At 41.7% G+C, this 13,333-nt stretch overlaps 2 pseudogenes; one reads left to right on the top strand and one right to left on the bottom strand.

Annotated features, from left to right (window-relative positions):
* Window positions 2,869-4,168, top strand: LOC100520300 (annotated as a pseudogene).
* Window positions 7,653-13,333, bottom strand: part of LOC110260069 — a 38,547-nt pseudogene continuing 32,866 nt past the window's right edge.

Genomic DNA, 13,333 nt, shown 5'->3' with positions numbered 1-13,333 from the left:
AGATAACTCTGATTAACAAATGAGGGAACAAACAAGGCCCATAACAGGTGAAATGACTGCCCCAAATCTCATAGAACTGGGACCACACCCATATGGACAATGAATGTTGCCTGGCATGAAGCCATCAGCTGATGCAGCTGCCCTACCTTGTCTTCTGAGGGGAATTTAGGATGAAGAAAAACAAGATACTGGCCCTAGTTAAATGCTTATCAAAAGAATAGTTTCAATAAGCCCAGACTATTGCATCTTCCCATGCATAGAAAAGCACTGAAATCATTACCTTGAGATGTCTGCTTTTTTGTAACTAACAGTCTTTTGATGTTTAACTACATGGGTTTTTTGTTGTTGTCAGGAAAACTCATATATGTTTTGGCTCCTCCTTTACCTTTTGCAACAGTTCCTCAGAGATATCTGAGAGGCAGTCTACCAGGCCATAGTCCTTAGTAAGGCCCCAGAATAAAACTTAACATTTAAGTTGTGTGTGTTTTGGGGTTTGTTTTTGTTTTGTTTTATTTGTTTGTTTGTTTTTCAGTTGATACCTAGGACTCCTAATCTCAGTCCAGGTTTCTTTTCTCTGGACTGACATCATAAGGCAAATGAGGAGGAGCCAACTAACTTTCCTTTAGTCCCTTTCCAAGGCTTGGGGCCCCAGAGAAGAACTGAGGTTTGCCAGCCTTTTTGCCCCAAAGCCATGAAAATCAAGTCACCGAATATCCAAGTTGGCCCTGTTGTGCTGTTGCCCCATACTCCTTTCCCCACTTTAGAGATGACACAGCTGAGACCCAGAAAGGCAAAGTGTTGCTCACAGAGGAACTTGAACAGGAGAAAAAAAAAAGAGATTGTAGTACAATCTCAGTTTGGCAGGGGGGTGGGTGTTGAGAGTATGATAGCGCAGGTGTGGCAACAGGTGGAGATAAGGACCAGAACATCCAGTGACTGAAGACAGGATTCCTGGACTGTCAAGTTTCAAGAGACAACTTGAGGTCAAAACCCAGGCAGTTCTCAGTGACTATTAAGTCAGTAACATTGCATGCCCCCATCCTACTCTGCCTCCACTACTTCCTTTCCCCCACCAAGCTCAGGGCTCTTTTTCCTCAAGAAGAAAATTTGCATTATTTGTAATAAAGGCCTTGATGAGTTTTAATAACCAAAATAGTGAATTAGTAATTACCAGAGAACTTTTTTGATTTCTATTTAAATCATATTAACACCTCAAATTCTTTTTGGGGGCATAGGGGAGTATATATTAAAATATCTACTAGTGTTATATTTACTCCTAAGTCCATCCCTGGGTCCAATTATGAAGATAAAAAAGAAGGAAGATTGGGTTGTTCATAGCTGAATGAGATATCCCTTTTTTAGTTTGTTCTATTCTATTCTGGGCCAGCACATCAATATTACCTGGGAGCTGGTTAAAAATTCGAATTCTTGGGCCCTAAACCTACTGAATCAGACACTCTGCGGGTAGAGCCCAGCAATCCGTGGTTTAACAAGCTCTCCAGGTGATTCTGGTGATCCCTCAAGTGGTCCTTAGTCTGGGCTGTATATAGGTTTCCTCTGCTTTGGGGAAGTAGAATGTTTCTATGAAACCTTTCAAAGCCAAGATGGTGTAAATTGAAGAAGCAGTTACCTTAGGACACATCTTGCTCATGCATGCACAAAATGAATCAAGATAAAGCACAGGTACTCACAGACACAGTTCAAAGCTACAGCAGCTTGCTGTTGAGATGCCGAATGTGATTCCTGGGAGGAGCCTTGACAGTGCTCAGGGATGTGCTCTGTCTCTTTAATTGCTTCCTGCAAAACAAACAGTAAATGTTATTTTAGTTTTTTACTATTTTCTGTAAAAGCAAAAATCTTCCCTGAATTTTTGTTAGAAAAAAACAGGTACTAACGTAGGTACTAAAAGCAAAATGATGTAGAGGGAACTGTCGAAAATCAGGGGATATGTGTATTACCATCACTTGGCAGTATTTTAAAAATCATAATGTCCAGGCCCTACCCAGGAACATCCACATTAGAAATTCTGAGAGTGAGATCCAGCTTCTGCATTTTTATGGTTTCCCCAGTGGTTCCAATGTGCAGACGAGGTTGAGGATCACTGCCACAGAGATTTCTCCAGAAAGTGGTAATATCATTTGGTGGCTATTTATTTATTCCACATTTAGCATCTTCTCTGTGCAAGACCCTGTACTTCTAACTATATGAAAATGAATAAGTAGTCACTGTCCTGAAGAGAGACATTGAAACACATTTCAGTACAGCAGTGGGAGCTGCAGAAGGTGGCTTGGGGAAGTATAATCTCATCTATTATCTACTCACTCTTCCATTCTTTGACAATATCAAATGCTGACAAGACTGTGGAACCACAGGAATTATCATTCATTGCTGGTAGGAATGTAAAATGGTACAGCAATTTTGGAAAACAGTTTGGCAGTTTCTTACAAAACTAATTATACTCTCACCATATGATCCGGCAATCATGATCCTTGAAATTTACTCAAATGAGTTGAGAACTTATGTCCATGGAAAAACTTGCACACAATTGTTATGCAATTATTCATAACTGCAAAAATTTGAAAGCAATCAAGATGTCCTTTAATATATAACTGGATAAATAAACAGTATGTACCCTACATTCTCCTTCCATTAACTCACTGCCTTGGGTGCCCGCTTGGCTCAGCCCTCCCGCTTCACCAAGGGGAATACCTTAGCAGTTCTTCCCTGCCGCCACTGCAGTATGGCTGCGCCTTTGCCTGCTGCTTCCTCCTCCAATAGCCCTTCACTGGCCTTTTGGGCCCCGCCTAGTCCACACCATGCCAGTCTGTGCCTGCCTCCTGCCCACCAGTCAGCCACACGCATAAAGCAGGAGAAGCCAGCAGGGTGTGAGAGGTCCAGGTTTCTCCTGCTGCCTCTGGGCTAGAAGAAAAGGATTCTGTAGCAATACAGACCTGAAGCACTGAATCAGGATGGGAAAAAGATGTGTTGCTCCCAAGCTGGCAGCAGGCTGTTTCCGGGTCAAGAAATCTAAGTTAATTGGATGTGGAACTCTCAGTCATGAGAAGCAGCCCAGAACTGTCTCCAGCTCCAATTCAGGACCTCTTCAAAACCACCAGCATGTGGGTGGAGGCAATGGTCGGGAAAATAAGTCAGACCTATCTCTGGAACCTGGAAACTCTCACATCACACGAACGCATTCCACATTAGGAGTGCTGAGCCCTCTCTCTGCCCAGTGGAATTGCCAAAATCACCGAGAACCTGCTGATGAATACAGACCTGTGCTGCTACTGCTTTGATGTCCTCTACTGTCACTTCTTGGCTTCCCATGGCCATGACTGCCTACATTTACCATTGACCCCTATCTGCTCTTTGTGATATGGAAGAGAGGGCGGGACAAGTGGCTTTGTGGCTGCATTTGGGAACTGCTCAGCCATGAATCTTCATTCAGGACTCAGGGAATACACACTAGCTAGTGCACTTAAGGACAGCCGATTTCCCTCCACCCCCCAATCTGAGAGGAGCTGCCTAAACTTTTCTGCTCTGTCTCCCTCCTTACATTACTAACTTTGAAGATGTCCGTGATTGCCTGGACTCTAAGGTAGGGGTCCATGGGATTCAAATTGAATTCATCAATGAAAAAGGTACAGCCACATATTTACTGTGAGGTTGCAAAGGAACAAGACTAGGATCAGAACCAGACAATAGACTCCTTGCTCAGGATGGTGACTTTAAGAGTCCAGTTACCCGAGTTCCTGTCATGGTGCAGTGGAAACGAATCCAACTAGGAACCATGAGGTTGTGGGTTTGATCTCTGGCCTCACTCAGTGGGTTAAGGATCCAGCGTTGCCATGAACTGTGGTGTAGGTCAAAGACGTGGCTCAAATCTAGCATTGCTGTGGCTGTGGTGTAGGCTGGCAGCTATAGCTCCGATTAGCCTCCTCTAGACTGGGGAACCTCTATATGCTGCAGGTGTGGCCCTAAAAAGACAAAACAAAAAATAAATAAATAAAAATAAAACTCCAACTACCAGTGAATTCAGAAAAACCATCAAACTCACCAGGTACCAAAGTGAGGAGGAGACAATTATGTAGAATATATTTCTTCTTGACAACGCTGTTCCCAGAAGGGCACGCTTCATGCCCTGCCCCTCTACAAACATTATTCCTGACACACAGCTGCATGACCTGTCCCATCCCTCCCAACCCCCCACCCCTCCCTGGGGCCACCAATGGCTATGATATTACTGGAGCAGATGCCTCCTCTTCCTGGTCCAGTTCCTTCTATTATTACACTATTTTAGGACGTTAGCTTCTGTTGCTAGGTCATCCTCCAGCTGACTGAAGGGGGTTATACTGAATGAAACAGAACTTGAGGAGCCCAAGCCTAATTTCAGCCTTTCCTCAATATGGGATTCTGTTGGATTTGGCCTCCTCCATGACTAGTGAGAATTCTATATTGATTCAGAAGACCTTGATGTGCAGGTGCTGCTGATGATCTGTTCTCTGTGTTTGTCACAGAGTGGAAGCTGGAACTGATGATCTCTGAAGGCTTATTCCATACACACCCCTGCAGCCTCCCCAGATCAAGCAGGTGTATTCCCCTGGCAGTCTGGAAGTCCTTTAGATGGCATTGCAGATCTCATTGCTCAACTAGCCTCGAAGGTTTAATTTTCATCCCACTATCAGCTGGGTTTTCTAACACTTTTATTGCACTGGGTTTCCTAGTGTTGAACAGAGCTCTATTACGTAGCCTGCTGAGGAATAGATTGGGATACCCACAGGAGGTGCTCAAGATATCTCTGAGGGCAGTATTGAAGGGGAGACCTCTTCCTACCAAGCAGTTACCTCACTCTGCTACTGGTAGCAGTGCCTATAGCTGGATCTAGTCTCTCAGAGGGCAGAGATGTTCAAACGAACACTCAGGTTGGGCCCTAGAAGGACAGGTATCAGGAGAGAATCCAGGATCTCCAAGCTATTTTTCTTTTCAAGCAAACATCCTGAGGAACTTTTAAGCAGAGGCATTCCTATTTCTAGTTTGCCTGTAGAAGTGGGAAAACTGTTGATGTTTCAGTCCTTTATGGGACTTTAGAACAAAGTTGTGTAATTAAACAAGGTGAATCTTTATATTGCCTAACATGCTGAGAATCTTCACCCTACCTTGGCAGAGTTCCAAATAGCTCATTTTATTCTAGGTCATTCATATTTTCATGTGGCATATTTCCCTTTCCCATTTTTGCTGATTCCAAATAGCTGTCAAGAAGTTTCTCCTCTCTCTTGCCTATTCTTTATGCTATGGTGGCACTAGTTTTCAGCAACACGCTTAGAGAATTCTTAAAGTAGATTAGGTGTTAACCCAGTGAACACTATGCTTTGATTTAATTTATTTTTAAGGTTTGTATGTTAGTGGCATGGCTTTTTAAAATGTTTTATTACTCAATGAATTTATTATATTTATAGTTGTACAATGATCATTTCTGAAATGGGCTAATGTTCAAGTCAAAAGATCTTTTGAACCTTCTTCTTCCAGGAATGGGGTAGGGGGAGCAAGGACACAATCTAAAGAATGACACACATGCAATTCTACATATAGCTGTCTTGCTTCTGGAAGAGATGGATAAGGGTGAGCAGGTGTGCTTGGCACCATCCTCTGCTGATGGTGATGATGTGGAATGGGCAAGAAAAACATGGTCTGATGTCTGGATGTGCAGGCCAAGCTTCACTGTCTCACTGCTGTGATGAGCTCTCCCATCCTGCCATTTTCCCCTTGCAGCATTAATGGAAATGGCTTCCGAAGATGAAGGAATCGTTCCACTATTTTTTGCTGCTGAGAATAATAAATGTCTTGTTACAAACGAGTGTGATGACGGTTACTCTTAGGTGCCATGGGTTGATGTCAGGGTGGTCAGCTGTGGACTAAACCGTCTATCTCCAATTTTTACAGCAGTATTGATACATAGGGCTGCAACTAGTTACTGTTTGAGTCTCCTATGTTAAAAGTTATGTTCAATTTTTAAAGTTTAAAACCACTATGGAAAAACAGCATGGAGGTATCTCAGAAAACTAAATATAGAACTACCATATGATCCAGCAATCCCACTCCTGGACATATATCCAGACAAACCCTTCATTGAAAAAGATACCTGAACCCATATGTTCATGACAGCACTATTCACAATAGCCAAGATACAGAAACAAGCATAAATATCCATTGACAGATGAATGGATTAAGAAGATGTGTTGTATATATACACAATGGAACACTACCCAGCCATAAAAAAGAACAAAATAGTGCTATTTGCAGCAACAGGGGTGGAATTAAAGATTCTCATACTAAGTGAATTAAGTCAGAAAGAGAAAAACAAATACCATATAATATCACATATCTGGAACCTAATATATGGCACAAATGAACCTATCTATGAAGAGAAACAAACTCATGGACTTGGAGAAAAGACTTGTGGTTGCCAAATGGGAGGGGAAGGGAGTGGGATGGACTGGGAATTTGAGGTTAGTAGATGCAAAATATTGCATTTGGAGTGGATAAGCAATGAGATCCTGTTGTATGGCACAGGGAAATATATATAGTTACTTGTGATGGAACATGATGGAGGATAATGTGAGAAAAAGAATGAATATATATATATATATATATATATATATATACATATATATATGTAGTATGTATGACTGGTTCACTTTGCTATACAGCAGAAATTGACAGAACATTGTAAATCAATTATAATAATAATAAAAAAGAACCTACTGTATAGCACAGGAAAATCCACTCAATAGATTGTAATAACCTACATGGGAAAAGAGACTGGATATATATAATATGTATAACTGATTCACTTTGTGGTACAACTGAAATTAATACAATGTTATAAATCAACTATACTCCAGTAAATTTTTTTTAATTTTGAAAAAAAAATTGGTGTTAAATTTTCACCCTTCAGCACACTCAATGAGGCTGAACATTTACAGAGCCATGCTCTTTCAAGCCTATTTTTCTAGTAGAATTGTTGTCCTATTTGTCCTCTCCAATGTATTGTATGTTTTTTATTTTATTGAGAATGGGGTAAGATACCTGCCATTTAGAGAAATGAGCAGAAAATTAAAAAACCCAGGAAATGGGGGGAAAAAATTGGTGCACAAGAATTGGGCTCATTGGAGTTCCCGTGGTGGCTCAGTGGTTAACGAATCCGACTAGGAACATGAGGTTGCAGGTTTGATCCCTGGCCTTGCTCAGTGGGTTAACGATCCGGCGTTGCTGTGAGCTGAGGTGTAGGTCACAGATGCGGCTCGGATCCTGCGTTGCTGTGGCTCTGGCATAGGCTGGCGGCTACAGCTCTGATTAGACCCCTAGCCTGGGAACCTCCATATGCTGTGGGAGCGGCCCAAGAAATGGCAAAAAGACAAAAAAAAAAAAAAAAAAAAAAGAATTGGGCTCATTAAGCCCAGTACCACATTGAAGTGGGCTCAGTGACTTAGAGAAAAGAAGCTTTACTCCCTACACATTCCCTCATGATCCTATCCAAGTCCAGCAATGGAGATTCTTCTTGCCTTGACAAGGGGACTTAGGAGTCAACTAAGGAAAGCTATGTGACCTCATGAGAAATGGCACTGTCAGTGTCTGTCTTGAATGGAGCCTAGTCAGGGAGTGTTCTGGAAGTGTACAGTTATGAGCACCTCATGAAGATGGCTGTCAGGAAAAAATACTAAGTGTGCATCATCCATGTGGCAGCTTTGCACAGGGAGACGACAGCGCTGAACTGGAACTGAATGGTCTTCCTCGTGCTTGACCAAAGCAGTGATGAGGGTGGTGTGAGTGGTAGGCTTAAAGAGAAGGGAATGTTTTCTGCTTGATGTTTCCTTTGTCCTTGGGCTGCTCGAGCTGAATAGCAGGTAACCACTGTTTTCAAGGAACCAGCCCACCTTGGCTGGAGTTTGGAGTGTTTCATTCCCGGCTGTGAGTGCCTTTTGGTCGGCAAAATTGGCTTGTCTTGCCTAGCCACAGCTAGGACATTCTCACTGTAATTTCAAAATTGTCCTTGTTTTAAATTAAAAGAGAATGTCTTTGATCACTAGAGTGTTTTGGTGTTGGATTGTTTCCACCATGAATTTCTTAAATGTCTCTGCTTCATATTATGAAACCAACTCAGATTAGAGATCCTTTCAACACGAAAAGTTTGTAGCTGAGACATTACATTTTTTTTTTTCTTTTTAGAACTGTACCCATGGCATATGGAAGGAAGTTCCCAGGCTAGGGGTCTAACAGGAGCTACAGCTGCTGGCCTACACCACACCCCAGCAATGCCAGATCTGAGCCGTGTCTGCAACCTACACCACAGCCGTGTCTGCAAGGCCACTGAGCAAGGCCAGGGATCAATCCTGTGTCCTCATGGATGCTAGTCAGATTTGTTTCCACTGAGCCATAAGGGGAACTCCAAGACATTATGTATTTTTTTTTGTTTATAATAAAAATCATCTATACAAAAGTCCTGGGTGTTAATTTTAACATGTTGATCAGTTTTCCATGATACGTTAATACCTGCAATTTTACTAACTGTTGATGTTATTTTCTATTGAGATTCTGGCACCTAGGGAGCTATATGTTCTTTTTGTTTATTTTCATCTTATTCCCCTGAAGCAAGAGACTTTGTAGGCCTTCAGTGCAAAGACTTCAGACCAGTTCTTTATATTACATTTAGTTGCCTACTGGCTATATAACTTTTAAGTGCAAAACATTGATCTCTTTAACAAAAGTTTCCTAGAGAATAAATCATAATGGGAAATAAACTGCATGTAGTACATCAATGCAGTGGAATATTGTTCAGTAATAAAAAGAATTGAGCTACTGACATTTCTCTAAGGACGATATACAAATGGATAGCAAGCACATGAGAAAATGTTCAACATTATTATTAAGGAAATGAACATCAAAACCATAATGAGATATAAATTCACACCCATTAGGATGATTACTATTTAAATTAAAAAAAAAAGACAGAAAATAACAAGTGTTGGTGAGGATGTGGAGAAATTGGAACCTCTTGTGTATTATTGGTGAGAATGTAAAATAGTGCAGCTGCTATAGAGAGCAGTATGGAAGTGCCTCAAGAAAATAAAAATAAAATTACCATATGATCCAATAGTTACACTTTTAGGTATATACTCTCCCAAATTGAAAGCTGGGTCTCAAAGAGATATTTTTATACCCATGTTCATTGCAGTATTATTCACAATAGCAAAAAGGTGGCAGCAACCCAAGTATCCACTGATGGATGAATGGGTAAATAAAATATTGTATATACATGCAATGGAGTATTATTCAGTATCCAGTACTGTTACAGAAAATTAAGGAAATTCCAACACAGGCTACAGCATGTGTAAACCTTGAGGACATTATACTGAGTGAAATGTAAGTCACAGAAAGACAGATACTATAGGATTCCATTTACATGAGGTACATAGAGTCATCAAATTCATAGAGACAGAAAGTAGAATGGTGGTTGCCATGGGGCTGGAAGGAGGGAAAAAAGAGTTGTTTAATGGCTATAGAGTTTCAGTTTTACAAGATGAAGAGTTCTAGAGATTGTTGGTTGCACACCATTGTAAATGTACTTAATGCTACTGAACTGTATTCACCCCAAAATAGGAGAATACATTGTGTGTTTGTGTATTTTTTCTTTCCTTCCTTCCTCTCTTCCCTTCTTCCTTCCTTCCTTCCTTCCTCTCTTCCCTTCTTCCTTCCTTCCTTCCTTCCTTCCTTCCTTCCTCTCTTTGTTTCTTTGTTTCTTTCTTTCTGGCCCTGGTGTGCAGAGGCTCGATGTGGGATCTCAGTTCTCAGTCAAGGGATTGAACTTGGGTCACAGCAATGGTCAAGGACGTGGATACAGGAGTTCCCATTGTGGCTCAGTGGTTAACAAATCCGACTAGGAACCATGAGGTTGTGAGTTCAATCCCTGCCCTTGCTCAGTGGGTTAAGGATCCGGCGTTGCCGTGAGCTGTCGGTTAGGTCATAGATACAGCTCGAATCCAGCATTGCTGTGGCTCTGGTGTATGCCGGTGGCTACAGCTCCAAATCGACCCCTAGCCTGGGAACCTCCATATGCCGCAAGAGCAGCCCAATAAATGGCAAAAAGACAGAAAAGAAAAAAAAAAAGGACATGGATATATTAGGGATCAAAGGCCTCTGGGCTTTGTTTAAGAAATAAGAAAAAGGCTCAGCCAATTAAGGATGTGGCTCAGCCAATTAAGAATTCAGCATTGTCACTGCAATAGTTTGCATCACTGCTGTGGTACAGGTTCATTCCCTGGTCCAAGAAACTTCCACATGCCACAGGCATGACCAGAAAGATTAAAAAGCATGAAATGATTCAATGAGGAACCATGTGAAATAAATAAATAAATTAAAAAAAAAAGAAATAAGAAAAAAAAAAAGAAACTGAGATCAGGCTGACAGAAACAAGTTTCATTAGTCAAGCCACTTGTTATTTAGATTTTTTATACCCATAGACCATTTTTGATGGCTTCTGGATTTGCCTAGGGTGACAGGAATAGGATCATCTATTTCACATTGTCGAAGTTAAAGGAGAAAACTTTTAGAAGTGGTTAAATTACAGAAGATGACATGGGCCATAGAACAAGAGAGGACTAGCACAGATGTGATGCAAGTGGTAAGAAGTCAGAGGACCACAATCCCAAAGAAAAAATGGACTCTAAACTTTAGAGTTAGAGAGCATATCACTGATAAGAGAAAGTAGCGAGAATATCCACCCTGGAAAAGGAGAAGGTTTTAATTAGCCTGCTCTGGGATACTTTCCCAGGATTTACCCATTCTTCTGTATATTTTTGAACAACTTATGAATGAACCATAATACTCTTGAGCCAAAATATAACAACAGCAACAACATCAAGAAAAAGATCTGTAAACTTAAGAACCAGAGGGGAAAATGATGGAAATGGAAGGAATGGCTATAAAAAAATACGATTTGTTTTCCCCCCATAAAGAGTACATGTTATATATCCATGGGAGTTCCCATTGTGGTGCAGTGGAAATGAATCTGACTAGTATCCATGAGGATGCAGGTTCCATTCCTGTCCTTGCTCAGTGGGTTGATGATCTGGCATTGCCGTGAGCTGTGGTGTAGGTTTGAGATGCGTCTCGGATCCTGGGTTGCTATGGCTGTGGCATAGGCTGGCAGTTGTAGCTCAGATTCGACCCCTAGCCCGGGAACTTCACATGTCACAGATGCGGCCCTAAAAAGCAAAAAAAAAAAAGGAAAAAAAAGTTGCGTATCCAAATGTTCACTGTCCTTGTTTAAAGAAGTCAATCTGATCTTCTTGGTATCATTCCAAAGATTCTGGACTTGTGAGTTTTGGAAGCTCATATATTAGCATCTGCTTTTGACTACTTTCAATGGTGGCAAGCCATCCCCTGGTGGTCAAGCTTGAGTTTTATAACTATGCTGGTATTACACAGCAGCAATGCATTTTTGAACTGTATTCATCAGGACACTCTTCCATGTACACTGCTGGCTTAGGGCTGGTCATGAGAGAATTTGCAGGTTGGTGTAGGATACCAGGTGTCGCTGCAGTTTGCACACAGTGTTGTTGATCCAGGGTACTCCCTTTGGGGCCCTGGTGTAGCAGCAGCACTCAAAGAAGCTGTTGCTACATTTCCTGCACCAGCTTCTCTGACTCCAGGGACAGATCCCAGACACAGATGCAGCTCTGGGACAAAGCGTCTTCATGGGTCATGCACATCATCGGTGATGATGTCAGTGAGAGACCCATGTGGAGTCCTGTTTGTCCTCAATCTCCCGCTCTTCGTGTCAACTTTACTCCCAACTTCTGGCTCTGCAGACCCATTCCAGATGCAGAGGCAACATGCATCTCCACCAGCTCCTGCAACTTGCAAAGTCTAATCTGTGAAATAAACTCCTCATTCTATATCACTCATAGTGCCTCTGCTATTCTGATTGAGCATTGCTGTTATAGCTACTTATAAAAGTCATTTGGGGGAGTTCCTGTTGTGGATCAGCGGTAATGAACCTGACTAGTAAGCATGAGGACACGGGTTCCATCCTGGCCTCACTCAGTGGGTTAAGGATCCAGCCTTGCGGTGAGCTGTGATGTAGGTCACAGATGTGACTCAGATCATGTGTTGCTGTGGCTGTGGTGTAGGCTTCAATTCGGCCCCTAGCCTGGGAACTTCCATATGCCGCTAGTGTGGCCCTAACAAGACAAGAAAAAAAAAAAAAAGTCATTTGAAGTCAAGTCTGAAAAATAAGACAGGTGAACAAACTAAATATTATTTGGAGCCAAAACCTCAGGGTCATAATGAAGAACAAATCTATTTATTTTACATTTAATAAAATGGATCTGAAGACCATGCCCAAAGAAGACTTGTAAAATTATTTCAAATGAGGATTATTTGGAAGGATAATATTCATTTGGATGAACTTTGCAATGTTAACCTCCTCTTTTATTAGCTTATGGTCACTCTCCCCTATATATCCTGGTTTTCAGAGGACAAAGTGACACACAGTAAGTGATGGCAGGCAGTAAAATAGAGAACACAATCAAGTAACAGATTGTGTCGTGTTGGCTCAGAATGTTGTAGAATCAAGGAAAAAAGAAGAGTCTGGAGAGTCAGCAACAGCTTCAGAGAGCAGATGAGATGTGATTGTAAAAAGGAACAGATTTTTAAAGAGGAGATCAGCATAAGCCAAAGTATAGAGGTGATGTGGAGTAGGGAGATAGAGCAGCTGACCATCTTGAGGGAATGTGAATTCAGGGAGTAAATTTGTTAGTCTCCTTCTCACTAATAGAACCAAAATCAAACTTTTGCCTGGAAAATGATCTCCTCCATATCTGTGCCCCACTTTTTCTTCAGTCTCATTTCTCCTCCCCATTCCTAAACCCCCATCCCTAAATTTTTTTTTTTTTGTCTTTTTGCCATTTCTTTGGGCCGCCCCCATGGCATATGGAGGTTCCCAGGCTAGGGGTCGAATCGGAGCTGTAGCTACCGGCCTACGCCACAGCCACAGCAACGCAGGATCTGAGCCGTGTCTTCTACCTACACCACAGCTCACGGCAATGCCGGATCCTTAACTCACTGAGCAAGGCCTGGGATTGAACTCACAACCTCATGGTTCCTAGTTGGATTCGTTAACCACTGTGCCATGACAGGAACTCCCATCCCTAAATCTTTTAAATATAGAAGATTAAGGAACTTGAAGTGCTCCAACATTCACTTGGTCATTCAACAAACATAAATCCCTACTACATGCCAGCCATTTTGCTAGAAGGTAAGGATATGGGCCTTC

Source organism: Sus scrofa, chromosome 3 (assembly GCF_000003025.6).
Source record: "Sus scrofa isolate TJ Tabasco breed Duroc chromosome 3, Sscrofa11.1, whole genome shotgun sequence".
Classification (NCBI taxonomy): domain Eukaryota; kingdom Metazoa; phylum Chordata; class Mammalia; order Artiodactyla; family Suidae; genus Sus; species Sus scrofa.
The sequence above is the reverse complement of the archived record's forward strand: the minus strand, read 5'-3'. Positions and strand labels throughout refer to the sequence as shown.